This window comes from Myxocyprinus asiaticus, chromosome 27 (genome assembly GCF_019703515.2).
Source record: "Myxocyprinus asiaticus isolate MX2 ecotype Aquarium Trade chromosome 27, UBuf_Myxa_2, whole genome shotgun sequence".
NCBI classification, from domain to species: Eukaryota; Metazoa; Chordata; class Actinopteri; order Cypriniformes; family Catostomidae; genus Myxocyprinus; species Myxocyprinus asiaticus.
In genome coordinates this window covers 2,401,035-2,425,758 of record NC_059370.1, presented here as the reverse complement: position 1 = coordinate 2,425,758, position 24,724 = coordinate 2,401,035, and the positions used below count along the sequence as shown (strand labels likewise).

The 24,724-nt window shown below is 40.6% G+C and overlaps 1 protein-coding gene and 1 long non-coding RNA gene across 2 annotated transcripts in view; one reads left to right on the top strand and one right to left on the bottom strand.

Moving 5' to 3' along the window:
- The window catches only part of LOC127418147 (X-linked interleukin-1 receptor accessory protein-like 2), a 514,339-nt gene extending 492,430 nt beyond the window's left edge, over positions 1-21,909 (bottom strand). Inside the window, exon 1 of the mRNA XM_051658565.1 lies at positions 21,819-21,909. The gene's annotated coding sequence lies outside the window, so the exon portion shown is untranslated. The remainder of the gene's footprint in view (positions 1-21,818) is intronic.
- The window catches only part of LOC127418192 (uncharacterized), a 364,269-nt gene that overhangs the window by 135,593 nt on the left and 203,952 nt on the right, over positions 1-24,724 (top strand). The gene's annotated exons all lie outside the window — the stretch shown is intronic.

Below are 24,724 nucleotides of genomic sequence, written 5' to 3'. Positions count from 1 at the left end.
CCCTAAACATCTCTGATCTTTGAAAAAAGGGCAACAGGAATTGGCGAGTGGAATTTGCATGCCACTCACCCGGACATACGGGTATAAAAGGAGCTGGTATGCAACCACTCATTCAGATTTTCTCTTCGGAGCCGAGCGGTTCTATTCATTGAAGCTGAATGCATCCGCGAGTTCATTCACCTCATCGTAAGAAAGCAAGCCACCCCAGCGGCTCCCCGCTTCGGTCCTTTAACCTACGGGTATGAGGCCATGCCGGTTAGCACTGGGGGCGATTTGGGGACCTCAATGGGAGCACCTCCGCCGGGTAAACCCCCACGGACCTCCCATACCCCAGCACGCTCGCTTGCCCCGATCGGGCTCTCGGATGAGACTGCCGGCTCGTCTCACGGCGAGTTCGACCTCTTATTCGGATCCCAGGAAGACAATGAGTTAGCGAGCGCAGCATCAGAGAGCAGGCTCGTCCACTCTGACGCAGATGCCTCGGCTGGGCTCCCTCCTTCGGGTGTGGTCGCCCAGTCTCAGGCCGACACGGAGATGACGGACATGCTTTCCCGGCAGCCGTGAACATCGGGTTAGAGTGGAACCGTCCACACTCCCCTGAAACCTCGCGGCTTGATGATTGGTTCCTGGGCCCAGAGCGTTGCTCACGGCCGCGCCCCGCCCCGGTCCCTTTCTTCCCGGAAGTGCATGAGGAGCTGACAAGATCATGGGGGGCACCTTTTACTGCCCAATCCCGATCTTTCAGCTCCCCCTGCTCTCACTACCCTCGATGGTGGGGCGGCCAAGGGGTATTCGGTGATCCCCCAGATGGATAAGGCGCTCGCAGTGCACTTGCGCCCGAGGCTCCCGTCCAGGACCTGTAGGTTTATGTCGTCCCTGACGGCTAAGGCCTATGGTGCTGCTGGACAAGCCGCCTCCGCCCTGCACGCCATGGCTCTCCTGCAAGTTCACCAACCCAAGGCGCTAAAAGAGCTGCACGAGGGTAGTTCTGACCCGGGATTGATGCAGGAACTGCACTCGGCGACCGACCTCGCTTTCCGGGCGACGAGCGGTCTCTCGGGCAGGCGATATACACCCTGGTGGTCCAGGAGCACCACCTTTGGCTCAACCTGGTCGAGATGAGAGAGGCCGACAAGGCACGGTTCCTTGTTCAGTAGTCGTGGCATTTTGTATGGACCCTTAATGTCACTACATCGACACAACGTCAAGTGAGTGACAGATAGGGAACGTCCTGGTTACTTTCGTAACCTCCGTTCCCTGATGGAGGGAACGAGACATTGTGTCCCTCTTGCCACAATGCTGAACTACCCGCTGAAATGGCCGGGACCTTGTCTCGGCTCCTCAGCACAAAACCTGAATGAGTGGTTGCATACCAGCTCCTTTTATACCCGTATGTACGGGGGAGTGGCATGCAAATTCCACTCTCCAATTCCCATTGGCCTTTTTTCAAAGATCAGACGTGTTTAGGGCTCCCAAGAGTGACCCCTAGTGTCACTACATCGACACAACGTCTCGTTCCCTCCATCAGGGAACGGAGGTTACGAAAGTAACCAGGACGCTTTGTGTTTGTTTTTGAGTTGCCAGAGTATGCAATAGACTGGCATGTCTTAAGGTCAATATTAGGTCAAAAATGGCAAAAAAGAAAAAGCTTTCTCTAGAAACTCGTCAGTCAATCATTGTTTTGAGGAATGAAGGCTATACAATGCTTGAAATTGCTGATGCTTGAAACTGAAGATTTCATTCAAAGGTGTGCACTACAGTCTTCAAAGACAAAGGACAACTGGCTCTAACAAGGACAGAAAGAGACGTGGAAGGCCCAGATGTATAACTAAACAAGAGGATAAGTACATCAAAGTCTCTAGTTTGAGAAATAGATGCCTCACATGTCCTCAGCTGACAGCTTCATTGAATTCTACCCGCTCAACACCAGTTTCATGTACAACAGTAAAGTGAATTGCAAAGAAAAAGCTACTTTTGAAACAGAAAAACAAAAAGAAAAGGTTAGAGTGGGCAAAGAAACACTGGGCACAGACACTGGAAAACAGATAATTGGAAAAGAGTGTTATGGATCTTAACCCCATTGAGCTTTTGTGGGATCAGCTAGACTGTAAGGTGCATGAGAAGACAGCCACATTTATGGCAAGTGCTACAGGAAGCGTGGGGTGAAATGTTACCTGAGTATCTTGTCAAACTGACAGCTAGAATGCCAATGATCTGCAAAGCTGTCATTGCTGCATGTGGAGGATTTTTTTGATGAAAACTTTTTGAAGTAGTTTAAGAGCAAAATCTGTACATTATAATAATGTATAACAACATTATTCTGGAGGCACAGGGTGTCAAGCAATTGAGAAATGTCAAGCACACATTTTGCAGCGAACCTTAAATACAAATACAAACATTAAAAAAATTTGAATAAATTAATATAGACTACAAACAGGTTAAAGCACATGGAGTCTATCAGAAAGTTTTACGATACATTCAAGGCTGATTTTGTGATCACATATTTTAACATAATGTGGAGGACATAATTATTTAGTTAAATTACATGTGCAGAACTAGTGAAATGCAGTAGAATTAATGAAAATAGCGAGCCTCTCTAGAACTTCCAGAAGAGAATAGCGGAAAAAGAATTATCATGTTTTAGTTTCTACATAATAACATGTACAGGAATATTATGAATAGATGTACACTTGAGCATTTAAACCACTATGGCGCATTTAAACTTTTTTGTAATTAAGGCTTAACCAGATAATGACCTTAATCGATGATGTGGATATAAATGTGGTCAGCGCTAAGAGACAGAGAGATGAGCTCTGCTGTGAAATCAATACTTCAGGTCAGGAATTCAACATTGCGCTCAGGTTGGTGTATGGATGCATGCATGGGAATCCTTACATGTAAATTGTGTGAAACACTGACAGACATTTCAAGAAATGGAAAATGTGTATTGATGAGCAAATTACAACGTGCAAATATGGAGAATTTTTTGGGCGCACCGGTGCGAATGACAGCTGATCTAACACTATGGGATCAAAATCCCGTCAAAAGTATTGTGGTCATGGATCCAAAAATAATAAGCATGAATCAAAATAATAAGCGTGAATAAAAAAATAATAAGTGCAGATAAAAAAATAATAAGCACAAAAATAAATAAAAAGCACAGATCAAAATAATTAGCACAGATAATAAAATGAAAATCATTAAAGAAGATGTGCTGTCCTAATTTGGAAGCACTCTTTATTAACTGTAAGCCTTTTCTACTCGCCGCGGGAGTTTTCCTCGTTTATTCTGGTGAGTGTGTATATCGTGCCAAATGCTTGTTTGAACACAGCGCTGTAACAGCTGGCTGATCAAATCACAGACACGGAACAACAATACCCGGACTCAGTTATTATTATTCTTGGGGACTTTAACAAAGCAAATCTCACACGTGAACTGCCCAAATACAGACAGCACATTACATGCCCAACCAGAGACAGAAATATACTGGATCACTGTTACACAACAATAAAGGATGCATATCGCTCTGTTCCTAGAGCAGCTTTGGGACTCTCTGATCACTGTCTGGTTCATCTTCTTCCAACCTACAGACAGAAATTAAAATCTGCTAAACCTGTATTAAGGACTGTAAAAAGATGGACCAACGAAGCAGAGCTGGAACTACAAGCCTGCTTTGACTGCACTGATTGGAGTGTTTTTGAGGCTGCAGACACCAGTCTGGACGAGATCACAGATACTGTTACATCATATATCAGTTTTTGTGAGGATATGTGCATTCCCACTAGGACTTATTTTACATTTAACAACGACAAACCATGGTTTACAGTGGAACTCAGGCAGCTTCATCAGGCCAAAGAGGATGCTTATAGAGTTGGGGATGAAGTCTTGTACAATCAGGCCAGGAACACACTGAATAAGGGAATCAGAGTGGCTAAAAAAAGATACTCTGAGAAGCTAAAAAACAAGTTTTCAGCTAACAACCCTGCATCAGTGTGGAGTGGCATGAAACAACTTACGAATTGCAGGACTCCTGCCCCCAACCCTGTTGTGGAACAACAACTGGCTGACAACCTGAATGTGTTCTACTGTAGATTTGAAAGGCCCAATCTCACACCCCACACCCACTCTGACCTTCACTTCACACAAACACCAACACCTCCTGCAACCCCCCTCCTGCTACTCAACCTGCACTTAAGATCTGTGAAGATGATGTGAGCTGCGTCTTTCGACAACAAAGGCTAAGGAGAGCACAAGGCCCAGATGGCGTTTCACCTGTATGTCTTAGATCCTGTGCTAACCAGCTGGCCCCCATCTTCACACAGATCTTCAATAGATCACTGGAGCAGTGTGAAGTCCCATGCTGCTTCAAACATTCTACTATCATCCCCATCCCAAAGAAACCAAAAATCACAGGACTTAATGACTACAGACCTGTCGCCCTGACGTCTATGGTCATGAAATCATTTGAGAGACTGGTGTTGGCCCACCTGAAGAACATCATTGGACCCTTTCTAGATCCCCTTTAATTTGCTTATCGAGCAAAAAGGTCTGTGGATGATGCAGTCAACATGGGATTGCATCATATCCTGCAACATCTGAACAGACCAGGGACATATGCAAGGATCCTTTTTGTGGACTTCAGTTTGGCTTTCAACACCATCATCCCAGCTATTCTCCGGAATAAATTACACCAACTCTCTGTTCCCATTTCTATCTGTCAGTGGATCACCAGCTTTCTGATGGACAGGCAGCAGCTTGTGAGACAGGGGAAACTCACTTCCAGCACCTGTACAATCAGCACTGGTGCCCCCCAGGGATGTGTGCTCTCCCCACTACTCTTCTCCTTCTACACCAATGACTGCATCGCCAAGGACCCCTCTGTCAAGCTCCTGAAGTTTGCAGATGACACCACTGTCATCGGCCTCATCCGAGATGACGATGAATCTGCATACAGAAGGGAGGTTAAACAGCTGGCTGTCTAGTGCAGTCAAAACAACCTTGAGCTGAACACGCTCAAAACGGTGGAGATGATTGTGGACTTTAGGAGGAACACCCCAACACTGACCCCCCTCACCATTCTAAACAGCACTGTGGCAGCAGTGGAGTCATTCAGGTTCCTGGGCACTACCATCTCACAGGACCTGAAGTGGTAGACCCACATTGACTCCATTGTGAAAAAGGCCCAGCAGAGGTTGTACTTCTTTCGCCAGCTGAGGAAATTCAACCTGCCACAGGTGCTGCTGATACAGTTCTACTCAGCAGTCATTGAGTCTGTCCTCTGCACTTCAATAACTGTCTGGTTTGGTTCAGCTACGAAATCAGACATCAGAAGACTACAAAGGACAGTTCGGACTGCTGAGAGGATCACTGGTTGCCCCCTGCCACCCCTTCAAGAACTATACACTTCCAGAGTGAGGAAAAAGGCTGGAAATTTACTCTGGACCCCACTCACCCTGCCCACTACCTTTTTGAACTGTTGCCTTCTGGCCGACGCTTCAGAGCTCTGAGCACCAGAACCATTAGGCACAGGAACAGTTTTTTCCCTCAGGCTATCCATCTCATGAACAGTTAAATTGCCCCATTAAGCAATAACTATGTGCAACACACAGTTTAGTCTTCATATATTTATCCAACAAATCCAACCTCTTCTGCCATTTCATTCCTCTGAAAAAAAAGAACATTTACACTGTACATAACAGATTTGTATTTACACTGTACATATCAGATTGTATTAGATTTGCACTACCCATGTGTATGTGTGTATATATGTATGTGTGTGTCTGTACGTATGTGTATAATTAGTTTTTATTTTTTATTATTATCTGTCTTGCTGCTGTTTTTGTATTGTTTTTGTATTGTTGTACACTGGAAGCTCCTGTCACCGAGACAAATTCCTTGTATGTGTAAGCATACTTGGCAATAAAACTCATGCTGATTCTGATTCTGAGTGGCTCGATGATATTAAGGTCAGGAGACTGTGATGGGCACTCCAGAACCTTCACCTTTTTCTGCTGTAACCACTGGAGGGTCAACTTGGCCTTGTGCTTAGGATCATTGTCGTGCTGGAAAGTCCAAGAGTTTTCCATGCGCAGCTTTCGTGCAGAAGAATGCAAATTGTCTGTCAGTATTTTCTGATAACATGCTGTATTCATCTTGCCATCAGTTTTCACAAGATTCCCCATGCCTTTAGAGCTCACACACCCCCAAAACATCAGTGAGCCACCACCATGCTTCACAGTGGAGATGGTATTCTTTTCACTATAGGCCTTGTTGACCCCTCTCCAAACATAGCACTTATGGTTGTGACCAAAAAAGCTCTATTTTGGTCTCGTCACTCCAAATTACAGTGTGCCAGAAGCTGTGAGGCATGTCAAGGTGTTGTCGGGCATATTGTAACTGGGCTTTTTTTCCACTCCTTAATAAGTGATTGAACAGTACTGCCTGGCATTTTCAAGGCTTTGGATATCTTTTTATATCCTTTTCCATCTTTATAAATTTCCATTACCTTGTTACGCAGGTCTTTTGACAGTTCTTTTCTGCTCCCCATGGCTCAGTATCTAACCTGCTCAGTGCATCCACATGAGAGCTAACAAACTCATTGACTATTTATACACAGACACTAATCGCAATTTAAAGGTCAGGAGACTGTGATGGCCACTCCAGAACCTTCACCTTTTTCTGCTGTAACCACTGGAAGGTAAACTTGGCCTTGTCCTCAACATTCAACACCATAGTGCCCTCCAAGCTTTATGTGAAACTCCGGGCTCTGGGCTTAAACAGCTCGCTGTGCAGCTGGATCCTGAACTTCCTGTCAAGCAGATGCCAGGTGGTTAGAATGGGCAGCAACATCTCCTCATCACTGACCCTTAACACTGGAGCCCTGCAGGGCTGTGTTCTCAGCCCACTCCTGTATTCCCTGTACACACATGACTGTGTGGCAACACATAGCTCCAATGCCATCATTATGTTTGCTGATGATATGATGGTGGTAGGTCTGATCACTGACAATGATGAAACAGCCTACAGAGAGGAGGTGCTCACTCTGACATGCTGGTGTCAGGAGCACAACCTCTCCCTCAATGTCAGCAAGACAAAGGAGCTTGTGGTGGACTTCAGGAGAAAAGACAGAGAACACAGTCCCATCACCGTCAATGGAACACTGGTGGAGAGAGTCAGCTGCTTCAAGTTCCTCGGTGTCCACATCACTGAGGAACTCACATGGTCCGTCCACACTGAGGCCATTGTGAAGAAGGCTCATCAGGGCCTCTTCTTCCAGAGATGGCCGAGGAAGTTTGGAATGAACCGCCACATCCTCACACGGTTCTACACCAGCAATGTAGAGAGCATCCAGACTGGCTGCATCACTGCCTGGTATGGCAATAGCACCGCCCACAACCGCAAAGCCCTGCAAAGGGTGGTGCGAACTGCCAGATACATCTTCGGAGGTGAGCTTCCCTCCCTCCAGGACATATATACCAGGCGGTGTGTGAAAAAAGCTCAGAGGATCATCAGAGACTCCAGCCACCCAAGCCATGGGCTGCTCTCACTGCCCCCAAGCAATCAGACTTCTGAACTCTTGATCTCTCACGATCAATATACATCAGCACTGCACTTTAATTAATCTTATTATCTCACACTGGACTGTCTTAAATTATATTTTCTCTTAACAACACACTGGCAACTGACTATCAACCAACAGCCTGAATGTCAATACAGTACAATACAAACTACTATATATTTTATATATACTATATATACTTTTTTTATTGTATAATGTGTATTCTATATTGTGTGTATGTGTATTCTATATTGTGTGTATTGTATACTGTACAATATTCTATATTGTGTGTATTGTATACTGTATATTGTATATTATTATTTGTATATTGTGTGTAATTATGTGTATATTATATATGTAAATTGTGATGTGTAAATCTGTTTATTGTAAATTGGTATATGTCTCATCACTCATGACTGCTATGTTGCTCGGAACTGCACCCAAGACTTTCACCCACTATTGCACTTGTGTATATGGTTGTGTGACAATAAAAGTGAAGTGAAGTGAAAAAGCCACAGGTGTGGGAAATTAACCTTTAATTGCCATTTAAACCTGTGTGTGTCACCTTGTGTGTCTGTAACAAGGCCAAACATTCAAGGGTATGTAAACTTTTGACCACAACTGTATAAGGTCTCACAGCTGAAAATGCATATCAGAGCAAAAACCAAGCCATGAGGTCAAAGGAACAGCCTGCAGAGCTCAGAGACAGGATTGTGTCAAGGCACAGATCTGGGGAAGGCTACAAACATTTTTCGATTGCATTGAAGGTTCCCAAGAGCAAAGTGGCCTCCATAATTCTTAAATGGAAGAAGTTTGGAACAACCAGAACTCTTCCTAGAGCTGGCCGTCCGGCCAAACTGAGCAATCGGGGGAGAAGGGCCTTGGTAAGAGAGGTGACCAAGAACCCGATGGAAGGAAACCAGGCATCGCTCATCACCTGCGCAATACTATCCCAACGGAGAAGCGTGGTGGTGGTAGCATCATGCTGTGGGTTTTATTTTTTTCAGCAGCAGAGACTGGGGGACTGGTCAGGGTTGAGATAGAGATATCCTTAATGAAAACCTGGTCCAGAGCGTTCAGGACCTCAGACTGGGCCAAAGGTTCACATTCCAACAGGACAATTACCCTAAGCACACAGCCAAGACAATGCAAGAGTGTCTTAGGGACAACTCTGTGAATGTCTTTGAGTGGCCCAGCCAGAGCCTGGACTCCAGAGCATCTCTGGAGAGACCTGAAAATGGCTGTCCACCGACGGTCTCCATCCAAACCTAACAGAGCTTGAGAGGATCTGCAGAGAAGAATGGCAGGAAATCCCCAAATCCAGGTGTGCAAAGATTGCCGCATCATACCCAAAAAGACTTGAGGCTGTAATCGCTGCCAAAGGTACTAAGTACTGAATTTCAGTTTTTTCTTTTTAATAAATTTGCAAAGTTGTAAAAAATTTGGTTTTTGCTTTGTCATTATGAGGTATGGAGTGTAGATCGATGTGAGAAAAACAAATATTTAAAGCATTTTAGCATAAGGCTGCAACATAACAAAATGTGGAAAAAAATGAAGGGGTCTGAATTATTTATGAATACACTGTATCTGTTTGCTTCACAGAAATAGGATAAGCGGTTTGGCCATGGTCTTAAATACATCCATTGCTGTACATTTGCAATTTTACTTGGTTTATTAGAATATGCTCTTTTGTGATTTGAACTTGAACCTTCTCTCACTGACTGGCGGCATTTACAATACCAACAAGCATTCATGTGATAGCAGTAGTAAAGTTTCTTATTATATCGGTGGTCAATCAAGGAAGCAAGGATGAGTCTCTTCAAAAATGTATTCACAATGTAACATCTAATGTGATAAAATTAACACTTGTTTTGATCAATTGAACTTTGAATGTTATTTACTTGAATACAAATAATGTGAAAGACTTAAGGAAATATATTCCGTTCTAGGGCTGGGTGATATGACAATCATGGCAATTATATAAAGTGTCAATCAATAGAGATTTTGCTATATTGTGTGTATCGCGATATGTAAATATCCATGTGCGCAGCATGGGCTTATTTATCAGTGGGCAGGGCTCTGCATGAGACTAAAAGAATTTAAGAAACATGGACAGGGTATAAAAAATAATCAGTGGCCACCGAAGCAAATTCAATTACATTCATCTCACACTCATGTCGCTGTTTCATAAGTGCTTCCTATGTTTTTCATCTGACACGCTCATCTGTGTTTCATGTGAGCATCGCGTGCACTATCTCTGGAGCATGCAAGTGTGTGCGAGTCCAGCAGGATTCTTTATATTTACAAGAGAGCCAGAATGGGATCACTCGAATGGGAATCATTTTTGCCCCAAGAAAAACCCTGAGAAAAACATCTCCACAGAACGGGACAACTCCCAAACAAGTCAAGAAAATAAAGAGGAGCTTGTTATTAAAACAGGTGCGATATCTCTGGTGTAGGTTCAAAAAATATAATATACAAACTGTATCGCACACCGATAATCACTCGTAATAAAAGCAATTTGTTTTACCTCAAAATGAAGCATGCCAAAAGATGCGCTCCGCATTAATCCGCACTCATATCATGATATAAGATTTTGGTTATAATGCCCACCCCTATTCTGTTCAATGAAGGAGCAGAGGATGAAGTTGCTCTTCACATTATGAGTTGATGTTTGCTGGAATAGGGCCCTCCATGAATATATATATACATATATTGGTCAGTCTGTAGATGGCACTGCATGGTTGATTTTATCTATTCTGCTATGTTGATAAGTGTCGGGTTGGAGTTTGGAAAGATTAAAATGCATTGTTTTTTTTGTTTTTTGTGATTAACATTTTTATAGATTTTTTTCAAAGCAAACAAAACAAACAAATCATATAAACAATAAATCAACATTAACTCCCACTACAACCCCTCCCCAATCAAGAACCCCACCCAACCCCAAATGAACATCCCAGTGGTCTTGCCTAAGTACACATTTATACAGAGAATAAAATAATAATAATAATGAATAAATAAAAAATAAAAAAATTATACATATATATATATATATATATATATATATATATATATATATATATATATATATATTATATATATATATACACGCACCCATATAAATATGTATGTATATACGCATACACAAATATACATACACATTCTCATACACATATATACATACACATATAATAAACATACAACTCCAAACTATATTCCTCTCTCCACAGACCTACTCCGAGAGCACCCCAAAAACATCAAATATTTACTCCGTTTCCCATTAAAAGAATCCCATATCCCCAGCCCTCTACATATTACCTCTTCGAAGGCTGTCACCCTTCCCATCTCCTCGCACCACTCCCGAATTGAGGGTGCTCCCACTGACTTCCAACCCCTTAAAACAATCTGCCTGCCTATCATCACACTGGTGAGGACCCAATCTTTTATGTATTTATTGCCTACGTTGATGACTGCCCCATCAACCAAGACACAGAGTCTGGGGCAAAACGAAATCCGAATGCCCAACACGTCATATACAAAACTCTGAACCAAAATTCCTGAATCTCAGCGCACCACCAAAAAACATGGGCCATGTCTCCATCCTCCGATTGGCAACGCCAGCAGATGGGTGTGTCTTTAAGACCAAGTCTATACAGTCTAGAGGGGGTCCAATAGAATCTATGTAGAATCTTGAATTGTATAAGTTGCACCCTTGCGTCTCTAGATGCAGTCTTGACGTTTTTTAGAATCCCAGCCCACACTCCATCCTCCAATACCAAATTAAAATCTTTCTCCCATAATCTCTTGATAGAGGTTAAAGCTCCGTCCCCCAGACTCTGTACTAGCAGGGAGTAATACACTGACACCTCATGACCCTTTCCAAAAGCAGTAATCACCACTCCCAAAGTATCTGCCACTTTAGAGGGCGTATGCTACTCCCAAAAATAGAACAGAGCAGGTGGCGCAACCATAAATACCCAAAAAAACTGAGATGAGGGAATCCCAAAATGTTGAGCCAAATTACCAAAGGATCTCAACACTCCACTCTCATATAGGTCACTGAGTGTATTAACCCCCCTCGTAACCCACTCTGACCAGCAGAAGGGGGACTTATCAATACATAATTTTGGGTTCAGCCATATGCTCAAGGCAGCATTCAGATAAATGTCTGAATTAAACACTCTGGACACTTTTGTCCATACTGAGTGCAAATGCAAAATAATGGGGTGCAACTTAGCTTCTCAGGTTAGTTTGATAGAAAGGCTTTGTAATGGTCAAATAGGGGCAAGGACTTCATGTTCAATACGAAACCAGGGAGGGGCTCTCTCAGGTGGAAGCGACCAATGAGCCAAATGCAATAATAATAAAACAAAATCTTGGGTAGGCCTAGCACACCTTTGTCAATCTGCCTATGTAGCTTACTGAAATGTAACCTGGGACATTTACCATTCCAAATGAAGGACTTCGCTATGCTATCAAATTGCTTGAAATAAGAGAGGGGGACATCTACAGGGAGAGACTGTAGCAGGTAGTTGAAAATTGGAATACTATTCATTTTAATAACATTAACCTTCCCAATCATCGATAAATGTAATGAAGCCCACCTGTCCACATCGCTCAAAAATCTTTTTATTATAGGGTCAAAATTAACTGTAACTAAATCAGACAAATTTGCTGGGAATAAAATACCTAAATACTTGATGCCCTGTTTGGGCCAATGGAAGGCGCCTGGCTGGAAGGCCGCTACTGGACAGTACGCTGTCAGAGCCAAAGCTTCGGATTTAGCCCAACTGACTTTGTATCCTGAGAATTTGGAAAAGGAATTAATAATTCTGTGGAGGCAAGGCATAGATCTAGTAGGGTCAGAGACAAATAATAAAATATAATCTGCGTAAAGCAGAAGTTTATGCGCCATACCTCCAGCAATCACCCCTGGAAAATCATCCTCCTTTCTCATTGCGGCTGCTAATGGTTCCAGGGCAAGACAGAACAATAATGGGGAAAGAGGGCAACCCTGCAGAGTGCCCCTATTCAGAGTAAAATAATCTGAAATTAATCCAGTAAAGTAACTTAATCCAGCCAATAAATGTACTCCCGAACCCATATATTTCCAAAATCTTAAAAAGATAATCCCATTCTACCATATCAAATGCCTTTTCGGCATCAAGTGAGATGGCAGAGACCGGAGACTGATCATTCGCTACTGACCACATGATATCAATGAAACACCTAATATTATCAGAAGAGCTACAACCCCACTTGATCTATATGTATAAGAGATGTCATAACTGTACTTAATCAGTTAGCCAACATTTTTGCCAACATTTTTACATCTAGGTGGATCAGGGAAATTGGACGGTAACTTTTACACTCGCTTGGATCTTTGTCCTTTTTAAGAATCAGACTGATCCCGGCTTGTGTCATGATTGGAGGAAGCTTTCCGTTCTTTAATGATTCTGTATATACTTCTAACCAAAGTGGAGCCAATTCTGAAGCATAAGATCCAAAAAATTCAGCAGCAAAACCATCTGGCCCCGGAGCCTTCCCTGTAGGTAAGACCTTAATTACCTCGTCAAGCTCCTCCAAGATTATCTCAGAATCCAGAGAATTTTTTTGCTCAGTTGTCAATTTAGAGAGTTCTAATGGTTCCACAAATTTTCGAATTTCTTCATAAGTAGACGAAAATGTGGAACTATAGAGATCGAGATAGAATTCTTTAAAGGCATTATTAATATCAATGGCCGAGGTAAAAATTTTACCACCACAGATTTAGGGAATGGTAGAAAAAGACTTTCTCTGCTTTATATATCTAGCCAAAAGCTTCCCAGCATTGTCCCCCGACTCAAAGTATAACTGTCTTGCCCTGAATAGCCAAAACTCCACTTTCTGCGGCAAAATAGTATTATATCTGTATTTCAATCGGGTCAGTTCTCTGAGGCCATCAGACGACATTCTGCGCTTCTGCTCTGCCTCAGCACTTTTAATATTCCTTTCCAACTCCACGAGTTCTCGTGCTTTGGATTGTTTGGTGAATGAGGCATATTGTATGATCCGACCCCTAAGAACCACCTTAAGTGACTCCCAAGCCACGCCCACAGAGGATAGTGATGACCAGTTGGTCTCCATATAAACATTGATTTCAGTCTTTAACATTTGTTGGAAATCAGGATTTTGCAAAAGGGATACATTAAAGTGCCAACTATATGATTTCTTTTTCTCTATATGTGGCAACACCTCTAAACTTACCAGGGCGTGATCTGAGACTAAAATGTTTCCAATTGAGCAATAAACAACAGATGAAATAAATCTTATGGACTTATGAAAAAATGTGTAGTCCCTACCAGATGGGTTCAAAAGTCGCCAAACATCTACAAGACCAAGATTTTTACACATCCTGTGAAGCACCAATGTTGCTCTAGGGGGCTTACACACTTTTGCTTCACTATAATCAAGGACTGAGTCCATCAAAAGATTAATGTTTCCTCCCAATTTTATATCATGAGGGGTGCCAGCGGCTTGCAACATCCCTTCAAGATCTATAAAAAAGCCCTGGTCATCAGCATTAGGTGCGTAAATATTAGCCAAAATCAAACTTTGCCCCGAATTTCTCCTAAAACAATAATGACTCTTCCTAATTTATCTTTACTCTGTTTGAGAAATTTGAATTGTAGATGTTTATTTATCACTATATTGACTCCCCTGCTCTTACTTGAGCCAGCACTAAAGAAAATACGTCCACCCCATTTCTTCCCAATTGTTCCGCTTACTGTGAGGAGAGATGCGTTTCTTGAAGAAACAGTATATCATATTTCTTACGTTTAAGAAAAGGAATAACCTTCCTTCTTTTTATGGGGAGCCCCAACCCATTCACATTCCATGTTGAGAGAGATAACCTACTCATAATAACATTTGACATTTTGATATAAGAGAAAAAATAAACTGTGTGTCAAAAATAAGATTATACAGGCCACATTTCCCATTAGTGCAACAATAAAACCCCGAACAAAACAAACAGAAAAAAGAAAAACGTGCACATTAACCCCGCGCATGACAGCACCATGCGGCGTCAATCCCTCTAAATTCAAAAGGTCCATGTACACCTACAAGAGCCCCCGCGACAACTTTGCCATCGGATTTCTCAAGTCAGGTGCTTCTGCACAAATTTTGTGAGGCAAAATGACATAACAGAAAATAGTTTGTAAAACAGACCCAGCCAATAGGCAGAATAAACACAAAGAACTTGTATATTCATTCAGAGAACTGTCTCAAAGGTGTGATCCTCCACAAAACAACTTCCAGCTAATATAAAGCCGTTCAGTTTCCTCGGACAGACAAACAGTTGTTCAGTGAGCTGGCTGTTATGAGTGCAGCAGATGACGTAATCATTCTAATGTCCCTTAAAAATATTCCACAAAACAAGCTCCAGCCGCTAGGTGGAACCAGCACAAAAAGAAACAAAATAGACATCAAGAGTCAAATTCACTCTGAGGCCACGTAGAAAAAAAACCCCACCATGACTTACTCAGTCTGTCAATTTATAAAGGACGTCCTTTATGTGAGCATGTAGATATTTTGCAGTAATCCATAGTGTCCATTCTCAATCTGGCCGGGAACTTCAGAGCAAAAGCGATCTTCCATCAATGCAAAAGATTCTTGAAGGAGTCATGCCACAAAACAAATTCCAGCCGCTAGGCGGAGCCAATGCAAAAAGAAACAAAAATGGCGCCCAGCTTCCTTAGATAGTCGAGTCACTGAACAGTGAGTCAGTCCACTCACATAAGAAATGCCCAGTGGTTTTACTCGCCAATAGTTTCTATGTAGGCCAGTGCCTTTTTGGGGCATAAAAATACTTTGCTGCCATCTTTGGTGTCTATTCTCAGTTTGGCCGGAAACATCAGTGGAAAAGCGATCTTCCGTTGATGTAAGAGTTTCTTACATTCCTTGAACCGATCGCATTTCTCTCTTGTCGAATTTGCAAAGTCCGGGAACAAGAAAATATTGTTATTCTTCCAAGAAAGCTTTCCTTTGCTCCTCGCCTGGTGCAACACGAGATCTATATCAAATGATCTCAGAAATTTGGCCAGAATTGATCGGGGCTTGTCTCTCCCAGTTGATCTGCGAGCCGGGCTCTGTGAGCTTGCTCGATTTCCAGTTTATGGCCTGTTATGTCAAGCAGACTTGGGAAGAGCTCGTCCAGGAATTTCACCATATCTCTGCCCTCTTCATGCTCAGGAATTTCAACAATTCGTATATTGTTCCTTCGACTCATATTTTTGAGATATTCCAGTTTTTCCAAAATGTGTTGTAGATCTATTTTGGACGCGGGCGGATTAGCGGATAATTCCCTTTCCGATGATTCTAAATAATCGATCCATTTTTCAACTTCTGCCACTCTTGTAACCAACTCAGAGAATTTTGTTTGTATCGCCGTGATCGATTGACTTTTATTGGTTTAATCAATCAATACTGATTTACATGTCAACTGATGTCTCATTACACCGCCACTAGTGTATTTATCTGTATCTCTGTTTCTTTCTCCATTTTCTAGCAGGGTATAAAAGTGTAAATATATTTATGTATAACTATTATTTTAAATATCTGGTGTGTTTTTATGGTCATGCAGGTTGTTTTGTCCTTCAGACGGTGACAATAAAAAATAAAAAATAAAATAAAAAACAGTCATTTTAGTCAGGTAGAGTTAGTGTAAAGTGAATGTGTGCCCCCTTAGAAATTTCAAATGCCCCCCTATGTAATTCATCCAGACACCGACACTGCACGGATGGCATCTAATACTGTACTTTCTTGTAAGGGTATTCATAACAAAATTACATACAATATTTATTAATATACCTACATGTAAATTCTACAAAATCCATAACTCTATAATTCCAAAATATATGTGGAACAGGTTATTAATTATATGTATAGCACAGCACAATTTCGTAGTGCATTACAACGTTTCAATATTTTTTTTTTTTCATTCATTCATGAGTTTAGCAGTGACACTTTAGTTTGCAGCCTTTTGACCTTCTTTTCCCATTCACACAATCTCACATTCATAAAGAGAGTTCCTAAATATTTATATGCCTCCTGCTGGTTTTTCAAACATTGCACAGGCCATTTAAATACTATGTAGCCTCCTCTTTTTCAGCCTATTGATTATGGCCATACATTGATCGGATGAGCATCCATCAAGACTGGATTTGCACTTGTGAAACTTAATTATAACTGTCTGCTTGCAAAATTCTTTCAAATAAATCTAATCAGTCTTGGGTTACAACTATTACCATGTTCAATACGGTAATGTGTGAAAACACTGTAAAGTGTGGGGCTCGTGTGGCTAGAAATATGCTAGAGCTTGCTGATTTATCTTTACACAAACAGCTAATTTTGTGATCCACAATAACTTCTATCCATTGCGAAGGCTGTTCGTGGCTAAAAAGGGTCTTCATTAATGACACCTACATTTCAATTACACGACAATAAAATTCAGCTCGTGGAAACTCATTTCCACTTGGTTTTAGGTCCATGTCACAAGCCAGAAAGAGCCCCATTCAAGGCAGCAGATTAGAATTTCTTCCATGGTGAACATGAGTGCACTCTTTTCCTTTAAGGGGCCAGGGGAGCTCATGGTGATAAATTGTGGTGGCAGAGGTGCAGCAGCATCCACGTGGGGATCGGCACCGTCATCTGTTCTCATTTAGCCAGAGATTTTCCGGAGAGCTTTGCGGCACTCTTACATGGGACAGGTGAGAAGATGCTCTCCTGGAAAGGTGGAGGGTTAACTTCCTATACTGTGCCCACCCTCACTTTCTCACCAGTCTCAGGCTCTATATATGTGGTCCAGAACCACAGACACTTCTAACACTCTTTGGCAGTGCCCTACGGAAACTAAAAATGTGCTTCTACAAAGACTATTTTGTCCTTAAACGGATAATTCACCCAAATGTTTTTAATTGGTCATCATTTACCCACATTCATATTTTTATGACCACGTATTATTCTCTAAGTAGATGTTAGGCAGAGCAGAGCTTCTCTTTTCCTAACCAGGAACGTGAATGGTGATTTATACTTCAAAGCTTAAAAATTTTAAATTATAAAAAAATGTAAAATAAAAAAAAGTCATAAATGTAGTCAATACAATTTGTGCAATATTCCTAGTCTTCTGAAGCCATATAATAGCTTTTTTGAGGAACAGACCAAAACTGTGCATGGTTACCATATTTAACATGCGGTTATTCACAAGGTTTCACCAACGGTTATTTGTTTTTTTTGTCAGGAGTCGAGATGCGGGAATAAAGAACATTTATTGCAATAACATTTCCTCAAACACTTCAAAATAGCAGCAAATAAAGTGCACAGTGAGCAATGAGCCTTAATAGCACAATACAAAGATATTAAAATTATAAGATCTGGGGGGCCTGGGTAGCTCAATGAGTAAATACGCTGACTACCACACCTGGAGTTGCGAGTTCGAATCCAGGGCGTGCTAAGTGACTCCAGCCAGGTCTCCTAAGCAACTAAATTGGCCCGGTTGCTAGGGAGGGTAGAGTCACATGGGGTAACCTCCTCGTGGTCGCTATAATTTGGTTCTCGCTCTCAGTGGGGCACGTGGTGGCTTGTGCGTGGATGCCGCAGAGAACAGTGTGAAACCTCCACACGTGCTATGTCTCCACGGTAACGCGCTCAACAAGCCATGTGATAAGATGCACGGATTGACGGTCTCAGATGCAGAGACAACTGAGATTCTTCCTCTGCCACCCGGATTGAGGCAAGTCACTACGCCACCACGAGGACTTAGGGCGCATTGGGAATTGGGCATTCCAAATTGGGGAGAAAAGGGGAGAAAAAAAAGAACGATAAAATCTCACATTAAAGTTAAACTGTCAATACCTGTATATGCGCTCTGCCCAGGCAGGTTCACATCCATAAGGCAGCGAATGCAAGTACTGTCATAGGTGTGGAAATACACTGCTGCAGTTAAATAGCCTCTTTGGGCTGTGTTGATTTTTAAATGGTTTACCATCAAATGGCATTGATCTTGTCTAATTATTGTACGTAAACATTTGGTGTACGTGCACACCAAAGCAAAAGGGAAAAAACACTGTCTTAACGTTTATCAAGCGCTGAAACTTTGCTTGGTGAAAAACAACCTGGAATCATGTTTAATGGTGTAAAAGTCACATGAAGTCTTCTTTGCAATCTGAAATTCTTCAGAACACAGCACAATGAATGAAACACAATGCAGGTGTTTTGAGATGCATTTATAAAAATTAAAGTTCTTGGTAACTTTACTTGGTGTCTAAAAATGTGGCGATCCTATGCAAGATGCTGAAAGAAAAAACTTTGAGATTCAGTGCAACAGTCAAAGACGTCTATCCATGTTAACAGTATATAGAAAAACAGAGCAGACGCTCACGAAAGCAGGAATAGCCCATAATTCGCCCTATACTTGAAAAACTGACCCGAACCAGGCCGGAAAACCTCGGAACTCATCGAGTTGGGGTCAGGTTGAAGACCTTGCCCTTTATTGCACATGTAAAATAACCCAAAAATGATTTTGGTATTCAAATAGTGGCACATCAAATGGTTAATCATTTATTATCCATGCACATCCCTAGTCTTTACTGAAAATCGTTCTCTCCGTCTGAGCTCTCTAATCATATTCGTACTTGTGTTCAAGTAAAAATTGGCACCTTTGGTCATGTTGTGTCAGGTTTGGACTTCATATATGCCAAACAGCATTGGATCTTGCTTTTCACGTGATCAATCATGATGACAAATTAGATTTGAGAGTTACGAATAAAGCTTTGAATATTTGGAGCTTTGCAGTATAATTCACCATCCACTTTCCAAGAGCAGCTCAAATACATTCTGCCTAATAAAATTTGGAACCAAATGAGGGTGAGTGAGAATTTTCATTTTGGGGTAAACTACTAATTTAACAAGGCTTGGTTTGCATCAAATGGCCAATCTGCTCAGACACTATTTCTGAATGTGTTTGAGTCAGGCATGAAATATTGAAATTCATATTCACTTTTCCAAACAACTCATGCATTGTAAAGTAAGGTGCATACTGCAGTCTGTTGTGAAATAACATTTGTCAACACTAGAAGGCACTTCACACAGGCATATTTCAAAAAGGTAAATGCATCGTTTATAAACCCAAAGCTTTTGGGGGGTGAAATCCATGTGGACATGATGATATGGAATTCTATAAGATAAAGACATTTTCTCTGAGATGACCAAAAGAAACTTAAATACAAAGAAAGAAAGAAAGAAAGAAAGATGTGTATATCTCAGAGGTTGTGCTAGAAAAAATATTTATCCGTCACTTTGACGGACTGAGTTGTAAAATTTCCATCATGGTTATTTTTATCCATCATTGTTTTCATTTTATAAGTAGGCTACTTCATTAAGGGTGGAAGCATCCATTATAATGGCATATACAAGACAGTGGATAGGTTTAATTATATTTTTGACTCCCCAAGCGCAAGTCTGGTAAAACCAAGGAATTCTTGGGTGAAAGTAGCTACCTGTCAATCAACCACTACACTAAAACAAGATTTTGAAACTTTACAGGTACGTGCGGCTTTTAAATGAAATAAACTGTCTGATCGGAAAATGCACTAGTTCACGGAACTTCTTCAATGTGCCTCATAGCCTATAACAATAAAGTCACAGATGAGAAGCACATGCACCTCTGAAGCTCTAATGCAGGCACTCCTCTAAAATAACTGACAATTCTGCTCTAAACATAGGCTAATGCTTGCACTTAGATTAAATGCAGTTAATTGGCTGAAACGATGTGCTGCCTTTTCACGCTTTCATTTTGTTACTATACTTTTTTGTGCTTTATTATTAAAGTGACACACTGATCATGCAGTAAAACACTAACGTAATGACTAATATATGCAGTCAATTATTCAGACCTCTCCTTGAATTGCGAACACAATTTGTCAAAAGAGACACATTCTACCAGGTGTTAATGGTGATGATGCCTGTTAATGCACATTTTAATACCAGGCAATAAACAGGGCACACATACACACACAGCGGGAGTGTGTGTGAGAGAGACAGTGTCAAAACTGATGCACTAGGTGAAAATGTTTTTCTTATACTTTATATGTCAAAATGACAAACAGCAATTTGAAATTTTCCATCAATCTTTAAAAAAAAATTGGTAAATGACGGCTGATTTTCGGTTAACGCAACCCCTGGTATACCTCTGCGGAAAAAGTGGCCATGCGAGTGTACAGTCCATTTCTCTCATTACATCAATGTGATATACAAACTTCTATTTTTGACGTTTAACCTATATACCTATACAAGTTACATTTAATACAAAACTGTGGTGTTTCTACCAAAATACTATTATTACACCAGTTATTGTTCATGCTGAAAACAATAATAAATTAATCTGGGATGTCCTTCAGACAGTGAGAACCTTTCATAATCTTAGTCAAATTTAGCTCATTTATTTACTTTTTCATGTTGTCTGACAGTGGAGACTGATACCAAGGTACACAGTACTGTAATACAGTCCTATAGTATCCTATAGTCTATTTTTTTTATTATTATTTATTTATTTTATTCTTTTTTTTAACCTACAATGTGCTTTGTGTGGTTATATCTACTGAACGTGAACTGGTATTATTTAAGGTAGCATCTGCACATATTCATTTTTTGCAGTGCATTGTACACAAAATACCATAATTACCATTACTGCAGTGTTTAAGTAACATTCATTCATACATAGTGTAAAATTAAATAAACGAATATGGGATTTCCTTCAGTGTTAAAAGCTTCCAGAATATTGATGTTATGTCGTTTAATTTCTTTATTTATTACAGTGGATGTTGACACGAAGTGACCAGCTTTATTGTAGCAAGTAACAATAGAACACGTTTAATGCTATTTCGAGAGAAACTATGGTTACCATGGTGAATTATTACATGGTCCGAACCGTGCGAAAATGTACCCATTTTTAATATTATTCCAGCACTATAACTATTGACGTTCATGAAAAGAAACATAGGCTCTAACTGAATAGATCGTACTACATTAAGCGAAAAGTTATTTTAAATTAAAAAAAAACGAGACCCTTAAGTTATTGAAAGTAATAATAATAATGCATAATCTTTACATACATAATCACACACACACACACACACACACACACAAATAAAAAATATATAAATAAATAAGAGTTAGGCTATATTGGCAATATATCCATATGTCGATTTCATAGTCAACTTACTTGATGGTGCTGAAACGCTTTTACTTTTTCACCAAAGATGTATGGAAGATTTCCGTGTTGTACTTCCACAAGTTTAAATCGGATGTGCTTCATCAAAGATGTGGTTTAATATGAGCAGAACCCGCAAAGGAACCGAAGTCCAGCGAGACGATCTGGTTCGAGTCAACAGCGGAGAGTCATATATTCAATAACGAAAAAAAATTGTCGAAAGTCGCCAAAGTTATCTCTGATGTTGGTCTTAAATCTTTTTAAACATGCTCGAACTGTTAGTTTAGACATCCACATACAACTTCCATACCATCCGCATCTCGCCAGCGCCTGGAGGATGTAGTTGCCCCTTCCGCTGCTGTTTTACTCCTCAGTAGTCATGTAGCCCGTTGGAAGCGCCACACATGTGATTCGTGAAACAGATGATGGATGGAGAGCTCAGACTCATCACACATGCTGCTACAGGGGTTTGTTCGGAAAGGCACACTACCATATTACTCCTACTAGAATGTCAGTACAGTTTTGGTGTTCGATTTGCGTACGACTTGCCTTTTGAACCGGTTCGTTGTAGTGATTCCACCGAACCGACTCGCAAAGCGTTTGTAAATCACGACTGTCTTTAGGAGTAAAACTGTGAGGCGTGTGGGACGTTGGAAACATAAACAACATAACATTCGAAGCAGACGAATCGAACATTGTAATGCTTAATTTAAAAGCGTTTTACTTAACAAATATAGCGTAAAAGGACGCGCGATTACTTCTGAAAACACTATTGAGTGACTCCACGGGGAACCTGTTCTTTTAAACGAACGGTCCGAAGGAGCCGATTTGTTCAAATGTATAGGATATCCCAGGGTAAACGTAATGTAAGCATTTAGTACTGCTGCGGACTGAAACTGTTTTTAGCACCACTGAGACTCTTTTATCAAATTATTTCACAAACACTAACAATTATTTTCATTCATCTGTTCTGTGCATTCTCAAAGTCTATAGATGAAGTGTTTGCTGAAAGTGCTGAAAGTGAGTGTTGCACTTAGCGCCTCCTCGTGGTAATGTTAATAAGACTTCAGAAAAAGCATATTTTTATGAACCTGTAGTGCTAAATCAAATATTAAAATGAAAAATAAATTTATATCCAGATATGAAACTTTATAAAGCATAATAAAACCTGGAGACCAAGCAAAATAAACCTTATCACTTTCCAATGTTTATATGTATGAATCTAGTCAAATGCACTCAAACGTTTTATTGTCATCATTGTCTTTACCTACATTTACAATAATCAGAATTTAATTAAGGATAAGAATTTAATTAGTTGTACTGTTTTTCTTAGTATAAATGTTACAGTGACCTTGCTTATCCATCCAACAGATGTATTACATTTTCTGTCTCTTTAATGAACTTGATACACATGCTCACCACATCCCTTATATATTTTTTATTGTATAGATAGTTACCAGGGTGAAAACTGGTTTTATTTTGTATTTGATTTTGTATGTTGTTGCTATGTTTCAGTCATTGTTTTCAATGTTAAATAATTTAATTACTCATTTTAAAATTTTCTCGGCCCTTTCAGCTTTATTGCTACATAGGAGAGAAAATTACAAAGGTGAACTCATACGATACGAGGTTCATGATTCGAAATAATCTTGATTTGATATAACAACACTTAAATGAAAAAGTATGACAGATTTTGAAAAAAATTTCTTTTTTTTTTTAAATGTTTGAACAAAATGCTAATTATAATTTCCCATCAGAATAACGTTCTCTAATACACAAAATAAATTCTCAAACTTCAAACAATAAGAGTTTTTCATATACAAAAGAAAAGATTGCAAACAAATAAAACCTTCACGAATAGTTGACTACATTCAGGCTGAACAGGTGCAGGACAAGATATTTGACTGAACAGAATTTACAGTTCCCTTTCAAGTTGGTCACTTCGACTCTGCATCAGTAGCTGATGCTAGGGGGAGCTCCTTTCAGGAGTGACGGTACCTGAAGCCCTTTACAATCATGCCAATTTTATTGGCAGATGGCACTTTGTGTTCCGCCTCCTATGCACGCATCATTGTGAACATATAAGCGGGAACGCATCACCATCGTGCCAGAATTTCCTTCTTCAGGGTCATGATTCTTCTTGTACTCTGGACACCCGAACCTGCACTTCGGTGTTGATTCAGCATCTTTATAGTGAGTGGATTGATTGTCTGCTTTTCTGTGGTGCTCCGACGATTGAGCTTCACTTCTCTTTGCCGTTGAAATTGCACGCCTTACAATGAATGGATTATTGACCGCCTCAAGTGTGCCAGAAGACGGAAGAGCCTTTGCATCACCGTTTACACTGCGCTTTCATAAAGAAGATTATTTTTCAATTTCCCTGTTGTGCTCCGGCAGATATCAGTGTGTCCTTTCCCGCTGAGTTGTGTTGTTGTGTTATGTGTGTAATAAATTGATTATTGTATACACAAGCACTAAGAGATATTTATCTCGTAGACAAATATCATTTGATATAATTTATATACTGTTAATTTGGAAAATTGTGAAATTTCATCGGGTTTCGAAGAAATATAAAGTTGGATATCGTCGGCATAACACTGAAAGCTAATTAAATAGTTCCTGATACTGTCTCCCAGGGGGAGCATATATAGGGAGAAAAGAAGAGGCCCTAAAACTGATCAATGTGGCACTCCATACTTAATTCAATTTGATCTGACAGTTCCTCATTTACATAGACAAAGTGGTAGCGGTCAGAGGATAGTACCTAAACAAAGCTAATGCCTGTCCACAAATGCCAACACAATTCGACATCCAAGAGAATGTCATGATCTATGGTGTCGAAGGCAGCACAAAGATCTAAGAGCACTAGAACAGAAATGCAGCCACAATCAGATGATAAGAGCATGTCATTTGTAACT